The sequence below is a fragment of the Acomys russatus genome, chromosome 12 (genome assembly GCF_903995435.1).
Source record: "Acomys russatus chromosome 12, mAcoRus1.1, whole genome shotgun sequence".
NCBI classification, from domain to species: domain Eukaryota; kingdom Metazoa; phylum Chordata; class Mammalia; order Rodentia; family Muridae; genus Acomys; species Acomys russatus.
The window spans coordinates 385198-397390 of NC_067148.1; the positions used below are offsets into that span (position 1 = coordinate 385198).

General features: G+C 40.1%; 1 pseudogene; it reads left to right on the forward strand.

The window, feature by feature from the left end:
* Positions 1-1778: 1778 nt before the first annotated feature.
* On the forward strand, positions 1779-8655 carry LOC127196659 (LON peptidase N-terminal domain and RING finger protein 1-like; annotated as a pseudogene).
* The last annotated feature ends 3538 nt before the right edge of the window (positions 8656-12193 follow it).

Sequence of the window (12193 nt, forward strand, 5' to 3'; positions counted from 1 at the left end):
GAGTCAATAGGGAAGAGGGATTATGAACATGTCTGTGGGGCATTTTTTAAATTAGTGATCAGTGTGTCTAGGCCACCCCCAATGTGGGTAGTGCTGTCCTTCAGCGTATAGGCCTAGGAAGTATAAGAAAGCAGGCTGACAATGGACAGGACATTCTCCACAGTTGAGGGGAGAGTGGAAACTGACTTTCACATGAACTCTGGTGCCTCACATTTGACCATGTCCCTTGGAAGGGGAAGCCTGGCGGCACTCAGAGGAAGGATAGCAGGCTACCAAGAAGAGACTTGATACCCTATGAGCATATACAGGGGGAGGAGGTCCACTTCAGTCACAGTCATAGGGGAGGGGAGTAGGGGGAAAGCGGTAGGGAGGGAGGAATGGAAGGATAAAAGGGATGGGATAACAATTGAGATGTAATATGAATAAATTAATAAGATATAAAAAAACAGGCTGAGAAAGTGAGTAAGTAGTATTCATCCATGGTCTCCTTCAGTCCCTGTCTAGGTTTTCTCAAATGATAGACTATAAAATGGAAGCCAAATGAACTTTTTTATCTCCTCAGTTGCTTTGGTCAGTGTTTTACCACAGATAGCAAGGAAAGCAAACTAGATCATGTTGTCAATTTCCATGCATATCAAGGATTGTGTCTTAAGCACAAAACAACAGAATTGCAGTGTTTCCTTAATTTCTTTATTTTTTTTAATGAAAACACAATGACCAAGTTAGGTATGGATATACATGATAGTAACCCGCTCAATTAGGAGGCTGAGGAAGAAAGATAGATTATAACATTCTGTCACAGAATCAAAGACAAATCCTGTCTGTGTGGTCATAGATCTTATCTGGCATTTGTTAGCATTCATTCCTTTAATGTGAGCACAAATATTTTCAAAGGTTCTATGCTTGGTGCTGGAGACATGGTAGATGATTAAGGGAGTTCAGGTCACAGGCACATGATGCCTATGAGCTCAGCTCTGCTGTTTTCAGTGCCCTCTTCTGGGCTCTCTGGGGAAGTGTATTCATGAACACAGGAGTCTCTCTAACACACATACATAAAATAAATGGGGAAAATAAAACAAAACCAACTAACAAACAAAAAACTTCAAAATCGTTCTTAGTTTTACCTTTTTTTTCTTATAAGAGAAGGTCTTCTAGCCTATGTTAGGCTCAAATTCACTAACTCAGACTCGTATTGAACATTAAATTTTCTGGCTTTAGCCTCCCTAGTAATTGGGATTATGTCATGTCACAGCATTTATCTCAGATTTACTTCCTAATGTGAACAAACAATCCCACATGTAAACCACATAACAAGAGAAAGAGCAGCATCCACAAACCTTATAAAGTTTCTTTGGAAAGCTGGGTGGAGCTAGTGGCAAATGCCTGTAATCCTTGCAAGGACTAGGCAGAGGGGAGGCATCTTATCCAAGACGGTGAACTGGAGATCAGCATAGTCTATGAAAAACTGTCTTAATATTCGAAAAAAGTCTCTTTGTGACCAGAAACTTCCACTTTTTTCTGGTGAAGTTTAGGCTAGAAAGCTTGATAACTTCTAGAATTTTCTGGGACCAACACCATTGCTTGTCTTGTTTGCTCAGTTAAGGGTACTGGTATTGGAAAACGGAAAACCAACACTTCCACCCCCAAATATACCTACTGCTCACTTTTGTTGCATTTTCTAGAGAGTGGAATCTTACAAGAGGTTGTGAGCCTTGAACCCTTGCATCTCTTTTGTCAAGCCCGTGCAGGGCTGAGACTCTAGGCAGGGATTACGACAGATGCTGGCACTCCTGCTGTACTCTGGGTACAGCAGTAAGAGTGGTATGGAAGAACGGAGCGATGGAAGGACCCAGAGGGTTCAGGATTCCCACAAGGAGACCATCAAGGCTGGTGGATCTGAACCCAGGTGTGTGTGTGTGTGTGTGTGTGTGTGTGTGTGTGTGTGTGTGTGTAGGGGGGTTCCCAAACTGTTGTACCAACCAAGGGCAATTCATGCAGCAAACCTCGACACCCTGTTCAGATCTAGCCAATGGCAGCTCATTCTCCACAATTGTGGGGAGAGTGGGGACTGCCACTGTCATACACTCTGGTGTCCCTGCTTTGATCACTTCCCCTTGGTGGGAAGGCTTGATGGGCACACGGTGGAAGGAGAAGCAGGCTATCTGGATGAGACCTGATATGCTGTGGCCATATGTTGGGGGAGGGTGTTCCCTTCCATCAGAGGTCTAAGAGAGAAGAATAAGGCAGAGGAGGGAGGGGTGCGAAAGGGAAGTTATAAAGGAGGGGATAACATTCAGGACATAATCTGAATAAATTAAAATGAATAAAAAAACCCACAAAACGAAACTCTGAGAGACCTGAGAGGCCACTAGATGGCGGTGCTTTAATGCAAATAGGAGAAAATTAAGCAAGCCAGTCACTTTCTTAACATTATACTGCAGCTTGTATTTGACAGGACCCTACCCAGTACAAATGCACAGGTAGCTACCTAGAGGAGGCTTCTACTCCACAGAATGGGCCAGTAATTATTATGTTTAGTCCTAGTGGGAAAGCAGTAACTGATAATTTTGACTTTGTACCAGGCTATCAGCTTGGCGTTCCTGTGACTAAGTATGGACAGAGAGCTTGCATCACTTGGCCTGCACCCTCATCATTCTCCCGCCCAAGTGATTTGGTAAACATTAGGAATGTAGAATGACACAGCATCTCCGGGCAGACAACTGGCTAAAGCCTAAGTTAGAGTGATTTTATGATATCTAAAACAGGAACTGTCATGAAGAAGGTAAAGAAAGAAAACAGTTTTGTGCCCAGAGAAACAGATTTCTGCCCCCCCCCCCCTCAGTCTTACTGTGATGCTTCTCAAGTTGTTCCTCCTCTGTCTTAACATCAGGGACTCTTTTGGGACAGAATGTATTATTGAACCAGTTTCCATGATAGAGAAATTATTTGAGGCTGAAGATAGTGTTAAAAGAAAACATGTGCCACCTTCATCAAAGGATCTTATCTAGAGCTTTGTTACTGGAAATTTCCATCCAGTATCAGCATGACCTTATGAAAGAGACAAGTGCAACCTGAGAGAGAGAGAGAGAAAGAGAGAGTGAGAGAGAGAGAGAGAGAAAGAGAGAGAGAGAGAGAGAGAGAGAGAGAGAGAGAGAGAGAGAGAGAGAGAGAGAGAGAGAGGAAACTGGAAAATACACCAAGTTCTCATTTTAAACTTTGTAGTTGTTTCTAGAGAGGGCAACCAGACAGTAGCTACACACACACACACACACACACACACACACACACACACACACACATACACACACACACTAAATTCAAATTGCACAGATCTGACAAACCATTCTGAGAAATACATTTTATTGGATATAGTCATACATGCTTATCCTAGCAACACAGGAAGCTGAGGCAGGAGAATAATGAATTTGAGACTGGCTTGAGAGTCAGATCTTACCACAAATACAAGAAAAAAACAACAGTAAGGGTGTGGCTCAGTGTTGGAGTATTTGCTGAGCATGTGAGAAGCTCTTGGTACAAGTACCAGAACAGAAAAATCAAAAAAAGGGAGGAGAGGGGTGAAGGGGAGTGGAATGGAGGCACAGAATTGTAGGAAGAAAGATTATACACACGTTTCCTTAATAAAATGTGCTTAGCAATAGCAAATTATTGAGAACAACCTAAATATTCACTAGTTAGTGGATATTTAAATAAATGATGTTACAACAGCAGAGTTGTAAAATAGTCTTCTTCTAAAATACAAATCATGGCCCTGGAGGTTGCCAGACCATGTCTGGCGGTGGGGTGGAGCAGCCTGGCGCAGGCCATTTCTTCTTCGCTGTGGTGAGGGTGCCTGGCAGACCACGGAACCAGGGCTCTGGGAGCTGCTGCTGCAGGAAGAGCTGCTAGCTCTGGGCGGCCACCTAAAGGGAATGTTGGAGGCCTTCCTGGAGATGCTGATCTGAGCGGCAGGCCCGGTTTGCTGGTGGATCTGTTCTGTCAAGCACTGCACTGGAGCGTGGCAGAAGCGGCTGGGCTGCTCAGGTGAAGGTGCAGTTCAGCCACCGCTACTGAGCACCTGCTGCTGAGCAGAGAATTATGAGCCCACTGCCTCCAGTGCCCTGAGCGCCTACCGCTCGCTGCCATGGCCACCTAGGGGCCCCCAAGGCCAACCCAAGGCTAACAAGCATGGTGCTCAAACAACTGTCAGAGAAGTGGTTCCTGGCTCAGCGCAAGGGGGCAGTCGACCGCTTTGGGGGCTTGTCACAACAAGAGGGCTTCCAGTAGGCCCTGGCCTCCACTGCAACGCCCTGGGAGCAGAGCCTACTGACCTGGCTCTCAAAGTCTACAGAGAGGAATACTAATTTGGCTTGCAGGAGTTTAAAGCAGCCATTTAAGATCTATATGCCTAGAGTCCCAGTAGCATGTCCTAACATCTGTCCCAATCTCCTGCTAAGTGAAGACATTCATGGGACATGCTGCCTTTTGGGCTAGTGTCCAATTATAAGTGAGTATATACCAAGTGAGTCTTTCTGTTTCTGGGTTAACTAATTCAGTATGATCGTTTCTAATTTACTCCATTTGTCCACAAATTTCTGGATTTCCTTGTTTTTTTTTTTTTTATAGCTGAGTAGTATTCCGTAGTGTAAATGTACCACAATTTCTTTATCATTCTTCAATTGAAGGACACTTAGGCTGTTTCCAGATTCTGGCTATTAGGAATAACGCTGCAATGAACATGGTTGAGCCTATGTTCCTGTTGTATGGCGGAGCATTTTTTGGATATATCCCAAGGAGTTCAATAGCTGGGTCTTGAGGAAGCCTTATGCCCAGTGTTCTAAGAGGGCTCCAGATAGATTTCCAAAGTGGTTGTACCAGTTTGCATTCCCACCAGCAATGAAGGAGTGTTCCTCTTTCTCTACATCCTCATCAGTTTGTGGTGTCACTTGAATTTTTTTTAATTAAAACAATTTTTTTATTAATTTATTCTTGTTACATCTCAATGGTTATCCCATCCCTTGTATCCTCCCATTCTTCCATCCCTCCCATTTTCCCCTTATTCCCCTCTCCTATGACTGTTCCTGAGGGGGATTACCTCCCCCTGTATATGCTCATAGGGTATCAAGCATTTTCTACATCTAGACATGCAGTTAGATCAGCACCATTTGTTGAAGATGCTATCCTTTTTCCATTGAATAGATTTGGCTTCTTTGTCAAAAATCAAGTGCCCATATGTGTGTGTGTGTGTTCATTTCTGGGTCTCCGATTCGATTCCATTGATCAACCACCCCATCGCTATGCTAGTACCATGCCGTTTTAATTACTGTTGTTCTATAGTACAGCTTGAGATCAGGTATGGAGTTTCCTCCAGGGGATCTATTATTTTACAGGACTGTTTTAGCTATTCTGTTTTTTTTCCATATAAAGTTGAGAATGGATCTTTCAGTGTCTTTAAAACCTTGTGTAGATATTTTGATAGGGATTGCTTTGAATCTGTAAATTGCTTTTGATAAGACGGTGATTTTTACTATGTTAATTCTCCTAATCCACAGACAAAGGAGATCTTTCCATCTTCTGATGTCATCTTCAATCTCTTTCTTCAGAGATTTTTTCCAAACAAGTCCTTTACTTGCTTGCTTAGAGTTACTCCTAGATATTTTATATTACTTGTGGCTATCATGGAGGGTGTAGTTTCCCTAATTTCTTCCTCTAAATAATTGTCTTTTGTATATAGGAAGGTACTGACTTTATTGAGTTAATTTTGTATCCAGCTATTTTGCTGAAGGTGTTTATCAGCTGTAGAAGTTCTCTGGTGGAATTTTGGAGGTCACTTATGTACACTATCATATCATCTGAAAATAGTGATAATTTGACTTCCTCCATTCCCATTTGTATCCCCTTAATCTCTTTTTGTTGTTTTATTGCTCTAGCCAGAAATTCAACTATATCGAAGAGATATGGAGAGAGTGGGCAGCCTTGCCTGGTCCCCGATGTTAGAGAAATTTCCTTGAGTATCTCTCCATTTACTTTAATTTTGGCTATTGGCTTGCTATATATAGCCTTTACTATGTTTAGGTATGTGCCTTGTATCCTTGATCTCTCTAAAACGTTAAACATGAATGCTTTATCAAATGCTTTTTCTGCATCTAAGGAGATGATCATGTGTTTTTTTTCTTTCAGTTTGTTTATATGGTGGATTACATTGATGGATTTCTGTATAATAAACCATCCCAGCATGCCTGGAATGAAGCCTACATGGTCATGCTGAATGATATCTTTGATGTGTTCTTGTATTCGGTTTGTGAGACACTGTCAACAGAACAAAGCGACAGCCTGCAGACTGGGAAGAGATCTTCACCAACCCAATATCTGACAGAAGTCTAATATCCAAAATATATAAAGAACTTAAGAAACTAAACACCACAAAGCCCAATAACCCAATTAAGAAATGGGGCTCAGAACTAAACAGAGAATTATCAACAGAAGAATATCAAATGGCTGAGAAACACTTAAAGAAATGCTCAACATCTTTAGTCATCAGAGAAATGCAAATCAAAATAACTCTGAGATTCCATATTACACTCATCAGAATGGCTAAGATAAAAAATTCAAGTGACACTACATACTGACGAGGGTGTAGAGAAAGAGGAACACTCCTTCATTGCTGGTGGGAATGCAAACTGGTACAACCACTTTGGAAATCTATCTGGTGCTTTCTTAGAACACTGGGCATAAGGCTTCCTCAAGACCCAGCTATTGAACTCCTTGGAATATATCCAAAAAATGCTCCACCACACAACAGGAACATAGGCTCAACCATGTTCATAGCAGCATTATTCCTAATAGCTAGAATCTGGAAACAGCCTTAGTGTCCTTCAGTTGAAGAATGGGTAAAGAAATTGTGGTACATTTACACGATGGGATAATATATATATATATATATATATATATTATATATATATATATATATATATATATATATAGCCAAGGAATCCCACTATTTGTGGACAAATGAATGGAACTAGAAATGATCATACTGGGTGACTTAATCCAGAAGCAGAAAGGCTCACATGGTATATATTCACTTATAATTGGATACTAGCCCAAGAGGCATGTCCCATGATAGTCTTCACATACCAGGAGATTGGGATCGATGGGAGGACATCCTACTGGGAATCTAGGTGAGAGAAGTATGGGAGAATGGGGAAATAGAAGGATCCACAGGATCCTAGAAACCTACAAGAAAAACATCATGATGAGCAGATCTGGCCCCAGGGATCTGCTCAGACTACTGAATCAAAGACAATACGTGTAGTAAACCTAGAACCCCTACTCACATCTAGCTAATGAACAGGACATTCTCCACAGTTGAGTGGAGAGTGGGGACTGATTTTGACATGAGCTCTGGTGCCCCATATTTGACCACTTCCCCTTGGTTGGGAGGCCCGGTGGCACTCAGAGGAAGGGGAAGCAGGCTATCAGGATGAGACTTGATAGGCTGTGACCATATTATGGGGGAAGAGGTCCCCCTCAGTCACAGACCTAGGGGAAGGGAAAAAGGTGAAAGTGAGAGGGAGGAAAAGGAGGATACAAGTGATGGGATAATAATTGAGAAGTAAGCTGAATAAATTAATTAAAAAAAAAAAAACCAACCAACCAACAAACAAAAAAGATCTAAATGCACTTCTCTTTCAGCTTCCCAACTGGCCGGAGGTTTACCTGGAAAGTCCTCCAGGATGCCGGCTTCCTAGGCAACATCTTACACTCTTCATTCACTGCTTAACCCTTGATGAAGACTTCAAGCCTGCAAAGCTATAAGTACAAAAGGTTTTGTGTGACTTATTGTCAACAGAATACTTAAAAGAAGGCCTAAAGGAGTTTCCATGAAGTTCGTTACCTTGTATTAAACAAAGCAGATAAACAACAACAACAACAACAACAATAACAACAACTCTTTGATTTTTCTTCAGTAATGGAAGAGCCTCAGTCTCCTGGTGAGCTTAGCCTGAACCCAGCTAAAGAACAACCGGAAGATGCCTCAGAGTCTGTCAAAGGAATCTTAAGCAGTGCTCGGCCACTGCAAGCCATCAATACAGTGCCCATGTCTGCCAGAGTACGTGGTTTAAAGCACATGTCCTCCAAACCTTTACTGTCCACCCAGGGAAATGATATTCTGCTGAAAAGAAAGTTGTCTCTCTTAGAACATGAGGATGTGATTATTAATGAAGACATGAGGAATAAGCTGAAGAAGAAAGGTGAATCTCCCAGTGAAGACTATATGTTCTCATTTACTTATGGAGACATCCAAGGATGATTAATAGATGTCTCAGACTTTGAGTGTTCTTTCTGTATGAGGTTGGTTTTTATTTTTATTTTTTATTTTATTTTTTGATCCAGTAAGAATTGTCTTGAGCATTGTTTAGATAATGTGTCATACAGTCCCCTCTGCATGGAAAGCTTAAAACAGTATCTAGCCGACAGTAGTTACACAGCTGTTAGAAGAGTTAATAATGAAGCATCTTTAGAGTGAGCTGGCTGAGAGGAAGAAAATATATGATGAAGAAACTGCCCTGCTTTCATGTTTGTAAGAATGTCCCAATGTTCATTTGTACTATGGCCTACCCCACTGTGCCTTGTCCTTTCCTGCCACAGACATGAGGATAAGTTGCAGAGGCTTTGCTTGACAAAGTTCCAGAGACTCCAGACTGTCAAACATGATATCTAGACATCCAGAACAGCTGTTGAGACTTTGCGTGACAAACTTCCAAAGATCTCTGGCTGATCATCACTGCTCTTAAATATTTTATGTATAGTCCAGGTGCAATTTTGTTTAGAAATTTGCCCTTTTCTCCTAAAACTGTCTTTTGTTTTTATTTATGAGCCCTAATGAAAATCATACAGGGAAAACTTTTCCCCACAGAGAATGTTGAAAGAGGGCATTTGGCCAAAGACTTGAGACAATGATAGAGTTTTTTGCTCTAACTGTGAGCACCCAAGCAGAAACTGCATGAAAGAAAGTTAAGACCTAGACATAACAGTACCTGGCTAGATACTGTTTCCTGTAGAAAAGTTCTTTAAAATCTACTTTGAGAGCAATAGATGGTGGGCTTGGAACATCATGCTTTATAGGTATTTTACAATAAAGGGCCCTTTGGTAGTTAGCCTAGATTTGGATAGCACACCTGTTGGTTTGGGACTGGGAGTAAGTCAAATTTTTTCTTTATTAGAGAACATTTAGCTCAAGCTAGGTTACACATATGGCTTTAGCCTGGGGGAAATTTATGATTAAACTTTCCTGAGTATTGTTTAAGAAATAATAATCTGGTTACGCTGACCATTGCTTGGAAATTGATTGATTTTTGCTGTATGCTTTATTGTAGGTTATACAGAACATTTCATTTTTTTGTTAGTGTTCTCTTACTTTGTTTACTTTTGAATGCCCTATTTACTGTAAAAGATGAGAAAACTCATGATGCTATATGTAATGACAAAATTGAACTTCATTTTAATAAAATACTGGGTTTGGCCCAAAAAAGAACAGCAAGGAGTCAGACAGACAGAAAACAAGACAGACAGAAAGAAAATAAAGTTCTCCTGAGATTTAAGACCTTACCCTTGTGCAGCATATGCGTGAGTCTCCAAGTGTTTCTTTTTTCTCTGTTATTCAACCTCTCCTCAACAACTAGTTCTTCTAGCTAGTCGTTGAACCAATGATTGGTTTCTCTTAACCAGCTGTTCACCACCTGTTCAATTCTCCCTACTGGGGATCCACTTCTTTCCTCTCTTATTCATTATTCCAGCTGGTCTGTGGGAACAGCAAGTTTTGGTGTACCTTCATATGGCTTATGGTTGGGTAATCATTGTTTATTATTAAGTCTTGGCATTTTGAGCTAGGCGCCTGCTCATAGACTGGTGCAGACTCATCTGACAAAGGGCTGTCATATTGGTGGTGGATAATCATGGGTCAAAATGAATTTAAGGAATGAAGTATGGATATTCAGATTCTTTTTTTTATTTTTAAAAACTTTTACATATATTTATTTATTTATTTATTTATTTTTTGCATTATTATTTTTTTTATTAATTTATTCTTGTTACATCTCAATGTTTATCCCATCCCTTGTATCCTCCCATTCCTCCCCCCCGCCCATTTTCCCATTATTCCCCTCCCCTATGACTGTTCTTGAGGGGGATTACGTCCCCCTATATATTCTCATAGGGTATCATTCACTTACCAGGAAACTGGGACAGAGGGGAAGGCATCCTATTGGGACTCTAAATGAGAGACGCATGGGAGAACAGCAAAATAAAAGGATCCAGAGGGTCCTAGAAATCTACAAGTAGAACAATATGATAGGCAGATTTGGGCCCAGGGGTCCCACTCAAACTAAGGCACCAGCCAAGGACAATACAGGAGGTAAACTTTAAACCCCTTCCCAGATCTAGCCAATGGTCAGAATATTCTCCACAGTTGAGTGGAGAGTGTGATACATATATTTATATTATTAAACAAATATACAATAAACTGTCTACAGCAAGAAGAATCATGAAACAATCAGGAATTATATAAATGTTATATTCATACTGTTTTGGATATTTGTATTTGGCAGCCTTGAAGAAAACATCTTTCCTATCTTGATTCATGTAAAATACTGAATAGAAATCAATATCTATCACATCTCCTCAGCCATTATCAACTTAAAACATCTATCTCGATCTAAAAACATCTTAAAACATTAACAACTAAGCTTAATTTTGAAACTAAGGTACTTGGTCTTCAATCCCATCAGAGACTTGAGAAGGAATAAAACTTAATCACCTGAATATACAGGGAGTGCAGGTTAACAGATTCCCAAATGAGAAGATGACAGAGACAGTTTGCTGCCTGAATAGTCACCCAAAACTCTCTATAATGTTGGAGCACCATTTTCAGCCTTCTGTCCTAATATATCTGACAGACATATTTGTGAGGCAGGAGATATTGAAGACTTGCTTACCCTGTCTTGGTAGAGTTGGGCCATCAAATCTGTCTGCATCCAAGCTTGCCCATTTATAGGCAGAATTCTGTCTGTGGTAGAAACAGGACATTTTCCCCAGTGGCTTGTTTGTCACTTTGAAGCCATCTCCGTAAGGAGGTTCGCTGATGCTCATCATCTTCTTTGAGGTAGGCTGGGTATTGTCATTGTCTCATTATCAATGAATCTTTAAAATAATAAAAAAATCTTTAAATGCTATATTCTGTATGTCTCTGAGGTTTTTGAAGACCTATCCAACTATTTCACCTCATCTTTCTAAGAATTATATCTATCTGCTATACCTAGGATGTATATTATTGTAATAAAATAGACTAATAATTGATATGACCATGATTTGATCAACTAACAACTTGTATAACTTATTTATCATAAACAGCCTACAATAGCACTTTCATAGTATTGGAATTAAATTTGGTATTGTTTATTTAGAGAGAAAACAAAGTTGGACTCAGGGATGTCTCTCTTTTCCTTTATCTTTTATTCTTAGGTTTGGAGATAGGGGTAGAAAAGAAAGAAAGGGGAATATAGAAATACATAGGGATGATAGGACAAAAAGTGGATTTGGAATCCACTCCTCAACATAATGTCTTAATTATTACTCACAAGGTTAGTTTTAATTTGCTGGTATAGAATTTTGTGTATAGATGCAATATAAGTTTAATTGTAGATACACTGGTATAAAATTCAAATTTAAGATTATTCTTTACACACATTATATATATCTACTCTAATATGCTGTATTGTGCCTATATATTCAGATTCTTAAGAAAACTTTAAAAACCAAGGGTATTGTGGTTCATTCTGGTGCTTTAAAGGAATTCATAATGTTCATTATAAAGGCAAGCCCATTGCTCCCAGAATCAGGTTCATTAAGCAAAGACGACTGGAAATATGTAGGTCAAGAATTAAAAAGATGGATTGTGAGCCACACTGATGAGCCCATGCCAGAAAATCTCCTTACACTCTGTGTAATAATTAAAAAAGGACTGAGAGAAGAAAAATTAACATTGCCTGACCTGCTCTCAAGAAGGCATCTTGCAAGAAGCTCAGGTTTCTGATAAGTCTTCTGGCTCTTCTATGGACGAGGACCTAATTGAAATCCAGCTTGCAGATTTATATTTAAGTAAGAAACAAAATCAAACAAAGAAAAAAAAAAGCTT